Source organism: Cornus florida, unplaced genomic scaffold, assembly GCF_030987335.1.
Source record: "Cornus florida cultivar Cherokee Brave unplaced genomic scaffold, ASM3098733v1 CherokeeBrave_3.0.0_Hap2_Chr08, whole genome shotgun sequence".
In the NCBI taxonomy this organism is placed as follows: domain Eukaryota; kingdom Viridiplantae; phylum Streptophyta; class Magnoliopsida; order Cornales; family Cornaceae; genus Cornus; species Cornus florida.
This window is the reverse complement of record NW_026775578.1, coordinates 57,947,209-57,961,682: the sequence shown is the minus strand read 5'-3', so window position 1 is coordinate 57,961,682 and position 14,474 is coordinate 57,947,209. Positions and strand designations below refer to the sequence as shown.

Genomic DNA, 14,474 nt, shown 5'->3' with positions numbered 1-14,474 from the left:
GATTGATCGAACAAGATATTTTTCTAAGGATAAGAACAAAAGGCTCGATCCATCAAAACTTGGTTGGATCGATCACTGTAGTTTTGATGGATCGATCACTGTGTGATCGATCAGGGATTGGGTTCGATCGATCATGGAGAGCTTCCTTCACCACTTTGCTTCCAATTTGCTCATTTCTTCCTTTGAGCTTGAGAATGCATCTTTTATGCTCTAATTCAGCTGAATTAACTTATTTTGGGGATAAGTGTCTTAAAAGGGAAATAACACAAAATTAAACTAAAACGGGAAAATAAGATAGATAAAGGTCGTAAAACATTCAAGCTTAAGGGGTTTAAATGCGCACTTTTCAATGTTTATCACACCCCCAAACTTAAATATTGCTAGTCCTTAGCAATGAACTACGAAGTAAAGAAATATAATAAACTACTATACAACTATGAGCTAGAAAGCAATAAATGGATGATGCCACTTTCGTAGGGAATACGATTGCATTTAACACATACAACAAGCCTTTTAAACCCCTAGGTTACCCCTAATGAATGTAATGACCCGGTCATTTTCATTCCTTTCTTTTTCCTGAAATTTTACAGATAAACTTTTTTCCGTTTAATTTTCTTTTCTAAGTTTTGTTTCTCATCAAATAGTGTCGTCTCGAGTGCTCGGAAATAGTTTCTGAGACTCTTTCGTTTGGATTGACAATTTCCTTTGAGGACTGAGTCATTTTCATATTTTCACCTTTCGGACACTATGCACTATTTCGTCCCTTTCTTTATTTTGTCTTTTCCCCGTTTGTTGCTTTTCGGCACAACCTTACTTCTCGTGCTTGGAGTTAGTTTTTGACTTCACGTATCTTCATTCTAAGTGGTTTCCACGAAATACGTATTCTTACTTTTGCAGAAAAGTACTTTGGTTGCTCCCGGTGTCCATAGGGGCATGGATGCACAGTTCTTTAAAATTTTTTTTCTTTTCTTGGGGTGTTTTTCATAAATATCTTTTGAAGATATTTTATTTTAGGGGTATCTAAGAAAATATCTTTTGGAAGATATTTTCATTCTGGAGTAGTTTTGCAGTTAACCCTTTTTGTAGAGGCCATTGTGTAATTAACGAAAGTTATTGCAAAAATACCTTGTTTTGAGCCTGGATCCTCATACGGGATTCATTTTCATATTTCGTCGACTCGCGTATTCTTAGAATTTCCTTCTGGTCATTTTTCTCCAGTTTCTGACTCCAGTTGCCGCCGAACTTGTTTAGGGTATATCTTTTTGCTCGGGAATCAGTTTTTATCGTTGTTTCTTCCGTTGTTCATATTTTCTCATTTTAAATCTTTTTCATTCATAGAGTTTTATCATTTGAGCGCATCTGCTCCAATTCCACTTTTCCGAACTCGGCGGGACCCTTTTAGGGTTTTTCTATAAACAGGGGACTTAAAGCCAAAAAATCAGAATTGATCATCTTCCTCCCCTCTCTTGGCCAGATTCCATGGCTGCCACCTTCTCTCTCTTCTTTTGAACCACTTTTCCTTGGTGAAAAGTCTTCGGCCTTAACGTTTATTATTCCCCTTGACGTGCTCTACCTTTTCCCCTTATGAGAACCCAATTCTGACCATTTTGTGAGTTCGGGTTTGAAGTCAAGCTGTGATTTTCATGGGCCTTCCTTACGATTCTTGTTCATCGTGTTGTCCCCGACAAAACCCTTCGGTATCGTTGGATTCAAAACACTTTTCTTTTGGTGGGGATTTGAGATTTTCATCTCAAATTGAGGTAGGAGGTGTTATAATTTTTTTTCTTGTTATATTGCATGCTTGTGATACATATACAACTCATTTACATGCTTGGATATCGAATCTAAAATTTTTAATTATTTATTTTCTAGTATGAGATTTAATTTTCTCGGTGGGTTATAACATGTTTTATACTTGTGGCATGACATTATATTACACCATGAAATGTTAATTGACATATATTAAATTTAGAGTATTTTGATAAGTAATGAAGATTTTATTTAATATTTATCTTGAGTAAATATTTAATTCGTGTGGCCTTAACTAGCTTGAAATCAATATGTGTTAGCATATTATATTAGGCCATGGTAAGCTCTTCAACATAGGTAAATTTGAGAGTAATCGGAGATGTTTTGAAATCTAGTAATACTTAATTAATTTGATTAATTAATTATTTCGGGTGTACTATTCACTCCATCGGAATTCCGACTTGATTTTATTGATATGCATGTTATGTGCTTTCACATATATTAAATCTAGAATATTTGATTAGGTTTTGAAACCTTTCAATTATTATTTTTCAAGTATTAAAGTTTAATACTCATGGCCGTACCTTGCATGAAATGTACTTGTATCATGTTCTTAAATTAAGTCTTGACATGTTGTATGACATATGTTAATTTGAGATCATTTAGATGAGTTTCAAAATTTAGAGATTTTAATTAAAAGAATTAATTAAAATCCATTCAATGGTTCTATGAGCTTGATTAAGTTTCTAACTAGGTAGTCATGATTTCCTTGACAAGTTCCTTCACGTATATCAATTTGAGAATAATCGGATAAGTTTTGAGGTTTACATTTATTTATTTCCTTTGTATGGAATTTAATTCACATAGTTGTGTGTTGTATGAAATGAACTGTAACTTGATATTGAACTTGCCCTTGACATGATTCTTGACATGCCTTGTTCGTAGAACATTAGGACTTGCCTTGTAATCTTGATAATTTAATCATTTAAGTAGATTAAATCTTCCTTTTATGTTTCCATCGATTTAATCATGACCCCTTGTATCTTGGTTTCATTAATGTACTTCATAGACTCATACAATTGTCTTGGAATGGTTTAATTACACATGTGTTGATTAGTAGGTAATTGAATCATGTATCTTATACTTGTGGTATACTTATTTCAATGGATTTCTTGTGCTATATATCTTGGTTCTAGTCTATATAGATGCACACTGTGATTTCTTGACATTTCACATACCATCATAGTTGATGAACTTAGGGCATGACTTGTGTGTTCCAAAATCTTGGTTGTGTATGAAATGTGGTTAATGCATTTCTTGTATTTTGATATAATCTTGACTTGCACAACATGTTGATTTTGGGACTTGGGATATCAATCAAGAATTGACATGGCTAGGACTTGGTTCTAGTACGGGGGAATGCCCCTCTACACTATAGTGTGCACTAGGGGAAAGGTACCCATGGGTTAGTATCCCTAAAGTGATCTCAAGAGTACGGTTTTAATCCGGGCGATATCCGAGTTTCGACATTGGTCGATTTCACTCTTTAAATTTCAAGTTGCTATTCCTTGAAGATTAAAAGCTTGTCGTGTTGTGTGTAATGCTCCAACCTTGTTAATTGCATAGATATTGTGCCTTATCCTTGACTTCGTATATTTTTCCTATCATGTTAATTGGTATGTTCCAATCATGTTAAACTACATTGATAATGTAATTCTCGTAATTCATATCCAAGTATCCTTCTTGTAGTGTGAATTGAATTATTCCAATCTTGTTAATTATATTAATAATGCAATTCACGTTAACCTATGTTCAAGTATCCTTCTTGTCGTGTTTTTTGGATTATCTCAACCTTGATTCGTTTCATATATGTATATATATATCATGATTCTTGTTGATTATACTCTAAGATAGCTTAGGATGAACCCTAAGTCTAACTTTAATGTAGATGCTAGGTTCAATATGCTATTTTTTCCTTATAACATGTAAAGTGTACTTAGATACACTATTTGTGACCTATTTAATATGTATGACATGAGGCCAAAGGACACAAACTTTAAAGTTCAAGTGTATGTATCTAAACATCAAGTTTTGCCTTTGAAATGTAACTTTTCTAACCTTAGAGGTTTGGCATGTCAAATCTTGTAAATGGAATGTAACGAGGCTGTAGGCCATTGTAGCATGTTTAAAATGTCATATTACACTTGCATGTATGTTCACATCATCACACATTAGCAAATAATGTAAATTAATCATGCCATGAGGGATTCATATAAGACTTAGGGTTTTTTCTTCATTTTGGTGCATAACAGGTTCATATGCACATTTTTTACCAGTTTCGGTCAACCGGTGGCTTATTTCAATCAATCGAACCCCTTTTTGGATTTTAATTGTTCAGTAAAAACTCCAATTCCAGTAGCCATTTTCTTTATTTGAGGCTCATTTCGGTCGACCGGTTTTCTACTTCGGTCAACCGAAGCACCTTTTTAGTCTTAGAGCCACAAACCGGTCGACCGGTTTGTCATTTCAGTCGACCGAACTAAAGGCTCATTTCCCCTTTTTTTTTTCCTGGTTCATTTTGGCAGACCGAAGCTCCATTTCGATCGACCGAAATGGAGTTGCCTTGTGGGTCTTGTTTGGTTTGTTGCCTAAATAGGTTAACCTTGTTTCATTCGTTCCCACTTGACCTTGTTGATCTTGTTCAAGCCATTTAATGGTGTACGTGGTCTAGTTTGAACTAGATCTTGTTCCTTGGGTGTCATTGGTGCCATAGGGTACCTTTGACCTTTTTATCCTAGTTTTCACTTCCGGTTATCTCCTTGAGTTCCGTGACTTCATAGAAGGTCACATTTGCGTCTAAAAGATGATCTATACCTCTTAAGACTTTAGTTTATCTTTTGCTTCCGTATTTATTTCCTTTGGGTTCCGTGACCTCATAGAAGGTCATCTTAGGGTCTTAGAGGTGTGTTATGCCTCAGGAGACCATTGTCTTGTTTCTTGCTTCTGCATCTTGGATCCGGTTCGGGTCATCACAGGACACACTGGGTTGAAAAATCTAGGGTCGTTAGAGTGAATGAGTGAAATCTCGTGAGGTTTTCTAGAAATGATACCCACAAACATTAAGCTCATTTTCATAAAAGAGGCACTAATATTCCGAACAAGCATTGGGAGAAAACTACCTCAAGTATGCAATTTTTCAATCATTTTCAAGCAATCTCCCAAAATCTCAACATCAAGCAAGCAAGTATGGTCCTCCACACATTAAGAAATTGATCATGCAAATCAAAACAACTCTAGAATTCTTTTAAGTGACCCAGGATCAAATATGTTACTATCTAAGCCAACTAAAGAAATGATTATATCCTTATCCTCAAACTAGCACACAAATCTAATACCGATCATTAAGACAAAGAGTGAACCTTTTATTAAAACTTTATTCAACTAGGTGCACTTATTCTTTTTACTCAATTTTTATTTTATTTTATTTTATTTTATTTTATTTTATTTTTAATCCCTAAGGATCAAAGATGGAAACATAGTGCAATGTTTCGATCTATTAAGCTTTCTAGCAATTTATAAGGTCGAGCGTTAGGTCAATGACTCCCAAACCGGACGGCTTTAGGGTATTAGGTGTTTAAATACCCTTAAGGACTTACAAACTCAAATCAACTAGGGTACAAACCAGAACTACTTCCATCTAATCATTTCCCACTTCTCACTTTTTGGGAGAAGTCACTTTTTTATTTACTTTTGCAACTTCTTCTTTTTTTTTCTTTTTTATTTTTATTTTAGCATTAACCTAGAGTTTGGGCCCTCAACCTTTCGGCGTGAGAAATTCAATGCTTAATGAGGCTAGAATCCTGACTACTTAGTGAAAAGGAGTTGTTATCCACCTTTATCAAGAATGAAAGCTTTCAATGCACTACTAGCTCAATTGGGATATAACCAAATCAATAATCAACAAAGCATGTACCCCATAAACAAATACTAGTGTGCACTTGTGCTAGTGTAGAATTTTAGAGTGAATCTCAAAACAATTACAAAATTAAGATGATGTGGACCACAAATGCAAGCATTGTATCAATCTTTCAAAAAATTTACTCCTAAATGGCATCCACAAGGCATACAAGGAGTATTGGACTCTTGAGTTAAATAATTATTGAATTCTAAGCAATATAGTTCTCGAAAGATCAAAATCATAGCTAGTCATGGATCTCCAATCTCAATCATGCATTTAAAACTCAACTTTAAATAGAATGGAACTAGGACACCTTACCCCCAAACTCAAACCCCACATTATCCTCAATGTGCAATGAGAACAATGAAAAAGATGGAAAGAATATACTGTGGTAGCAAAGACACGAAGCCCGATAGTGATCCATTGGGAAAAAGTGCACCCCCAAACTTAGAATCAATAAATATAATACCCCAAATTTTAAAAGGACAGTCTCGGTAGTTTATTTTATGATTTTATTGTAATTTTTGCATTTTTATGTGTTTTTTGGCTATTTGCTTGGTTGTTTTAATTGTTAATTAATTGAGTTAACTACAGTATTTATTTTATTTAATTGTTTATTTATTTTTTATTTATTATTATAATTTTAGGGTTTGATATGTTTCACGGGTTAGCCGACTAGTATATTTAGTTTAGGTTTCTGTATCGTATTATAAATTAGAATTAGGTTTTCCTTAAACCTATATAAATATATCATTAGACGTCGGCTTAAGGTTTAGAAATCAAAAACTCTGTTCACGTATACAGAGAGACGGAGAGAAACAGAGAGAAATAGAGGGAACTAGTTAGTGTCTCGGCTATGGATTAAAGGTTCAACTAGGGTAAGAAGGAATGAGTGTGGTTCGTGGTTGGAATCAAGGGCAATAGAGGAGTCGGGAACAGTAGGAACCGCCGGAAAACTTAGGAAGACAACGCTAAAATTTTGAACCGAAATCTTGCAGGCAAGTTCTGTTCCTAACTCTCTTCCTTTGACTCGTGTTCTTTACAGGCCTAACACAACTCCAAGGGTAGATGAACACTAAAATTGAACTGGTTCACATGTTTGTGTGATTTTAAGCAGCATGTGTTTATGAACTGTTACTTGCTTGTTTTATTTTTTTTCTTCCATAACTCGTGATTTAATTGATGATAATTGATGAATAAAGCATTTAATTAGTTCTGGAAAACTTGGGGAAACATTAAAATCAATCTAGTTCGCATTGTTGATTACTTGAACTAGTACGTGTTCATGAATGAGTAATTGCTCGTTCTGAATTCTTTTTGCATAATTCATGTTTCGATAGATGTCGGTGAATGAATAAAGAATTAAATTGTTTCTGGAAAACACTGGAATCTAGTTCAGACACATAGGATGTGATACCCCTCGGATCCGAGACATAGGTTGATCAGGCCCAAGCCCAAACCCAAGGGAAATATCCAACAATTAATATTTAAATGAACACAGAATACAAAATAAATTAAGAAATAAATAATTAAAGGCTGAAAGAATTCTAAACTAAAAATCCTTAAAATTTAAATATTTAAAATCCAATAATCCAAAACCTCTATTAATTTAACAACTCGGGAATCCATTTAGTGGACCCCTATCAAATATCTCAAACTGAAAAGGAAATAACTAAAATAAAATCTAAAGCTAAATATAGAAAGTAGTCCTACGTAGTCGGAGGAATGAGTGTCTGTATCTGCTCTGTACGACCAAGCTCTAACCCTGGAACTGACAAGCACCTGAAAAATAAGAGAGTGGGTTAGGCCCACATGCAAGTCCTATTCTACTACGATCCATATAGAAACCCGATACGCAGATACATCCTAGATAGCTCAACAATAACTAGAGTAGTCCATATATGTATAAGTACACACTATAGGACGCTCACTGGTCCAATAGGTCTGTCTCAGCCTGAGTAAAGATACCATGCAAATCGCACATAACGTGGTTATGTGAACCTAGACCTACCAGAGAACAGCAGTTACTGTCCAGATATCCATCCTAGGCGATATACGCACCCTAACCATGGTCCTAAGACTCAAGCTCATACCATGGCACCATAACATAAATATATAAAGTCCGTATATTCCTAATACAAAATATCATCGATCTGGTATAGTGGCCTGATATATGTATAACAATCCATCTAGAAACCAAAGTATGTCATTCAATTATTTTATGACATGACACAATTATGAGTTGGACTTAACCTTTATGGTTAATCCATACCTCAATCCAGATTAGGTAGGACTTAATATTTGAACTAATCCATCCCTAGTATGCCACCGTCCCATACCGGTGCGTACAATCCTACAAATAGCATAGTTGATAAAACAACACTAGGTATTCATCAACCATTCTCCAAAATATGCATCCATATACACTAATACATATATATCAATATTAGGCATTCATTATAGAGCCTAAAAACTCATATTCCAACAATGTAAACTACTAAAATAAATATAAGCATTTACATCCACCAAATTGCCCATAAATTGATGTAGTTAAATAGCAAATACGTATCAATTTATTCTAAATCAAGCATAGTTAATTTCAAGTGATTCACTATACTTCTATCTCTGTTTAAATATGATTAATAGTATTAAAATGATATATACAATAACCTCCAAGTTCCAGTATGTAAGTTGATTAACAATCAAAGTGCAACATGTAGGATTTTTCCCTAAGTTCTCCATATCCAGTCCTTAATCCATTTATGAATTATTATTCCCCTATATTTTTACAAGTCTATGACAATCATAAACATCATTTAACACAACTTAAACGAAGTAAAAATACCCTGCACAGTCCAAACAGCGCCATAACATTCAACTTTACGCAATTCTGGGCAAGAGCAGGTTCTCACAAGTTGAGAGCCTGGTCCTTTGGCATGGGAGCCAGCTCCCTAACTTAGGGAGCCTACTCTAAGCAGTTAGGAGCCACCGCCACACCCCTTGGAGCCGGCTCCATTGATGAGGGAGCTGGCTCCCTCCTTTTGGGAGCCCTCTCTCTCTCTCTAAAGCCTTTCTGCGATTTCTGCTTCGTTTTCCTCGCCTTCGGCGATACCCAGGCCTCTTTAATTCTTTTAAAAACTTCTTTAAATGTTTAATCAATGTCCTAGAACAATTATAAAGCATCGACATGTATCAACGACATTAATTAAACTAAGCTTAAACTCAAATAGAGCATGCATTAGTTAACAGAACTGTAAGACCTTGCAACCCAGTTTAATTCAACAAAATTAAATATAGTTATAAGATGCATAAATGACTTGTTTTAACATTAATTAAACCCCAGGAGTCTACCTAGGCAAGCACAGAACACAGGTTTAGGGGAAAGAGTTAGAACAAGACTTGCCTCTGATTTCAGTTTAGAAATCTTAAACCTCTCTCTATAAGTTTTCTGACCACTTCCTAGACTGTCGTTCCACTCCTCTGATGCTCTTGGTTCAACCCAGAAGCACTCCGTCCCATCCTCATTAAAACTCTCTGTCTATCTCTCAAATTTCCCTCTCTGCCTCTCAATACTCTCTGTTCGTGGTTTATGTTGTAAACCCTAGACAGACATCATATATATATATATATATATATATATATATATATAGTCGTCTCTGAAAACCCTAGTCCACTTAGAATTAGAGATTGAAAACCCTAAGTTAAATTCTAGTCGGCTATAACGTGAAACATAACAGAATAACACAATCCTAATTAAATCCAATTAACTTATTTAAATACTTAAACAATTACAATAATTCAATTAAAAACAAATAATAATAAAAGAAAACAATTTAATCAATTAATTCAAGTAATTCAAATAATAACAATTTAATCAATTAATTCAAGTAATTCAAATAATAACAATTAATTCAAATAATTCAAATAAGTCAAATAATAACAATTAATTCAATTAATTCCAACAAACAAGCAATTAAACAATTAACCCAATAAAAATGAAATTAAATAATTAATTAAAATACCAGGACTATCCTTTTAAAATTAGGGGTATTATATTCTTCACCTTAACAAAAGGAATTCGGTCCTCGGAATTCGCTCTTACCTTCTTCCAATATTTCAGAAAACTACGAGCGAATGACATCCTCCCATTCCCAAGTAGACTCAGCCTCATTGTGATGACTCTACTGAACACGCACCAAAGGAATAACCTTATTACGAAGGATTTGATCCCGTCGATCGACAATCCAACACGGTGGCTCCAAATATGTTGCATCTGGCTGTAACTCAATCTCCCCAACATTGATATACTAATACCGATCCTCATCTTGCAGAAATTTCCGCAACATGGAAATATGAAACACATTATGTACACGATCAAAATTATCTGGAAGTGCCAACTAATAAGCGACAACTCCAACTCGATCTATAACTATGAATGGACCGACAAACCGCGGTGACAACTTCCCTTTCTTCCCAAAGCGTATTACTCCTTTCACACTTTGAATAAAACTTGATCCCCAACCTGAAACTCCAATGCATGAGTACGACGATCTGTGTAACTCTTCTGCCTACTCTAGGTAGTGCGCATGCAATCCCTAATAAGAGAGATCTTCTCAGAAGTATCCTTAATGAACTCAGGACCCAAAAATCTGCTCTCTCCAACCTCCATCCAACAAACAGGCGATCGACATAGTCGACCGTATAATGCCTCAAATGGTGCCTATAATACCCCTAATTTTAAAAGGATGGTCCTAGTATTTTAATTATTTAATTGCATTTTTAGTACTTTTATTGTGTATTTGCTTGTTATTTGAATTAATTGGGTATTTAATTATATTTGTTTGTTTAATTAATTGTATTTGTTTGTTAATTGGTTGTGATTTGATTAATTGTAAAATTATTTGTTTTATTGTTAATTATTTGTTTAATTGAATTTAATTAGTGTAATGGTTAATTTAAATGGAATAAATGGCATTATTTGGATTAAGTTAGGATGGTTAATTAATTAGGATTTTAGTCAGTTACGGTTCTGTATTAGCTGACTTAGTTTACGGATTGAATTGTTTTCTTTTCCTTCTCATATCATAGTTAGAATTAGGGTTGTATGTTTCTAAGCCTATAAATATATCATTAAGGTGGTTTAGGGTTTTAAGAACATTACACAGAAACATAACCTAAAGTTTGTTCACGTAAGAGAGGGTTGAAAGAATAGAGACACAATTAGGGCTACCAAGGAGGAAAATAGAGAAGACCAATGAGGTGTTGTGGTGGATTAAAATAGAACAATAGGAGGCTTGATGGTATTCAGAAATTACCGGAAACGTATAGACGACGCCAAGATTTCATAACTGAAATCACAGGCAAGTTCTTTTCTTTCTCTCTCCCGTTGGCCTATATTCTGTGCACCTAGATAGTCTCTAGAAGTTTAATTGGACATTAATTAAATCTTGCATGTTTGTTATATGTTAGATTGATCGTATAAATGTGTTGAATTTAATCTGTCATGGTGCTTGCAAGTCTGCATTTCAGTTTGGTCTTTATGCATGTTAAATCAGTAGCGGCTCTAATCACTATAATTAATTCCAACTATTTTAATTAAACCATTGGGATGCTACTTGGATTAAATAAGACACTTAGGTTCAATATTAAAGAGGAACAGAAGGGTTGGAATGGCCGGAGACGAAGCAGATGGTCAGAAACGGAGCATAACTGGACTGGAGGCTCTCAAAGAGGGAGAGAGCCGGCTCCATGGAAGTGGGAGCCGGCTTCCACACCCTTAGAGCTGGCTCCAAGAGTCATGGAGCTGGCTCGATGCATAAAAGATCCAGCTCCCAAAGTATGGAGCAAGCTCTCTCAATTTTGCCTTTTCTGAAGGTTTTTTACGCACTATTTTGAGACTGTTTGAGGGTTGAACTGCTCTGAATGCTTCTGGGATTTCACAGAGGGATTAAGAAGTTAATTTTGGATGTTATCAAGACCTTTAATTGATTAAAGTTTACCCCTAAGTTAATGGGACAAACAGTATAAAATTAATGCACTAGGGATGCTATTGATGAGCACTGAAGAATGAATATTAAAACCCCTTAAGCTTAGGCATTCTAGTACCTTTATCTATTTTACTTTACCGTTTTAGATTGATTTCGTATTATTTGTCATTTTCAAGCACTTATCCCAAAAATAAGCTAACTCAGCCAAATAATAGTAGAAATGAAGCAATTCTGGGATGAATCAAATAAATGAGCCAAGTGGAAGCAAAAGGAAGAAAAAAGGTGGAAATCAACATCTTCGATCGATCTCAGATCAAAGTTCGATTGATCCAACATGATCGATCTCAGCACTTCAAGATGGATCAGAGCCATGATGACATTTTCAGATATCTTAAAAGTTCGATTGATCCAACATCATTCTTCGATCGATTGAACTACCTTGTCCTTATCCAAATGATTGATCTTATCTAGTTGTACCACCTTACCAACCACTTTTGTCCTTTTCTCAAAAATATCTTCAAAATATCTCAGATTTTTTTTTTTATCCTAAAAGCGCCGCCATTGAGGATCGATCCAACCTAAGTTCGATAGATCTCAACCATGTTCGATCGATCCAAGTCCAAGGTTTGATCGATCGAACTTCCTCCAATGCGAAAAAGTTAAATTTCCAGCTCACAAAAAGTTGTCCTTTATCCAATCATTGGGAAATATTTGATGTACGACCCTAGCTTATTTTGGGTGTCATTTGACCTACTTATATAAGGATAAGGATTACTTTTTACATCAAATCACATCATATCATACCATACCTTATAGGAGACGCCATTGGAGACTCTTCATCAACCAATGAGCAAATTTCTACCATGGAGTTAGCCCTTGAGGGTTGGAGAAGCACTACCATTGGGTGGCTAGACATCCTCTTGGGGCTAGAGTTAGCCCCAAGCATGCTTTCTACATCTTGATTTTGTATATTATTTAGGGATTAGTGTTGTAATACATGTTTTGGCACTTATATATATATAGATCTTGTTTATTCAATGATTTATGTGGTTTAATGCTTCCAATTAATCATTTCATTCTATCCATATGTCTATGTATGCTAGAATAGATGTTCATGTGTTTGTCTCTATTTCTTGTGTTATTGATGCATGTCTATGTGTATTAATGCCATAGATCTAGAGATTATCAAAACATTGTGCTTAATGGAATACTCTTGTAATTTTCTAGATGGTTCATGCTCATTTTTTGATGGATTGTGCCTCTCCCTTAGCTTAATTAGTTTAATTTCACGTCATTAGCTTAATTGTAGTGTAGTGGTAACATAGTTGTTAGATGGGAGGACAATCCATGCTTGTTGTTTGATGTTCTATACTTTTGAATGCAAGTTGCATATATCTCTAACCTTGTGGTGTATTTAGCTTGTGAGCTTAATGAAAGGATTAATGACTTGCTAGATATATTGTGCTTTTCACATGCTATTTAGACAATATATACTTAATTGTTAGATATATTGTGCTTTTCACATGTTGCTTAGACAATATATACTTAATTGGTCACCCTTACTAATTGAATCAATTAACACACACACACACATCAATATTGCAACACACATTTCCCTCATTAGTCACTTGTTAAGGGTGTAGAAAAGTATTATTTGGTGGTGACCTCTAAACCCCAAGATCTTTCTCTCTCTTACTTACTCTTTATTGCATTCAATTATTTAGTTTAATTTGCTCTCTAGTTTAATCAACCAACCAACTATTTGTTTGATCACTCGACCTACTAACCCTAATAGTGATTCCACAACCAAATTCGACTCCAATCCATTGGGACGATCCCTACTCACCCTAACTATATTTTTAGTGAAGGTAGTAGTGGCTTCTATAAATGTAAAACTTGGCCCCCGCCTTAATGCACACTCTCTAAGCTTAGTGTAGGACGGTGACAACACCACCAGTTTTTGGCGCCGTTGCCGGGGATTAGGCAACGTCGTATTTGTGGAATTCATTTGGAATTAGTACTCTTTTGATCATGTCTTTACTTTATTTTTATTTTTCTTTTGATTACTTATTGTGTTTGTTCATCTTTGACAAGGAGCATTGAGCTAGGACCAAGCAAAAGTGCCAGCAAGCAAAGGAGCTAAGCAAGCAAGGAAAAATGCTAAAAATTTAAAAGAAAAAAATTGCTATGCTAAGCTTTAAATTTGGAGTTGAAGTGCTAAAGGACCTTTGTGAGCTTTTCTTACTCAATCCCTTAGTTAAATCGTCGGCCCGCGTGGAGGCTTGTTTTTAAATTCTTAGATAAATCGTGAGCCCGTGTGGAGGCATTTTAAATTGTTCTTTGCATCATTATTGTTAAAGCAAAGGAGTATGGGTTAAGTTTTTGTGGAGGAAGATTTATTGAATTGTTGTGAAGTCGAAGTATTTGTTCATTCATTGTGTTTGTGTGTTTTTACATTGTGCAGAAAAAAATCGTAGATCACTAAGACCAACTTTTGTCCCTCTTGATTTGCATCTTGAATCCGTAGTTAGAAATCCTAGGGGAAGAGGAAGTTCTAGTTCTACCCGATTCATTACATCAATGGAAGGCCATAATGAAGAGCATGTAGAGGACCTTAGTCAAATAGACCAACAAGGTATCCTCCATCCAAATGTGCATCATGAGAACATATAAGCACCATTAGACATGCCTAGGCAATTCATTTACTAACCACAACAACAACAAGGCCAAGTTCCATTTGGAATGCCAAGGCCAATGTATGCTCCACAACCTCCCATCAT

At 35.0% G+C, this 14,474-nt stretch overlaps 1 long non-coding RNA gene across 1 annotated transcript in view; it reads right to left on the bottom strand.

Annotated features, from left to right (window-relative positions):
• Window positions 1-7,247: 7,247 nt before the first annotated feature.
• Window positions 7,248-14,474, bottom strand: part of LOC132271791 (uncharacterized) — a 75,127-nt gene continuing 67,900 nt past the window's right edge. The window contains exon 4 of the long non-coding RNA XR_009469831.1: window positions 7,248-7,489. This is a non-coding gene — a long non-coding RNA (uncharacterized LOC132271791). The remainder of the gene's footprint in view (window positions 7,490-14,474) is intronic.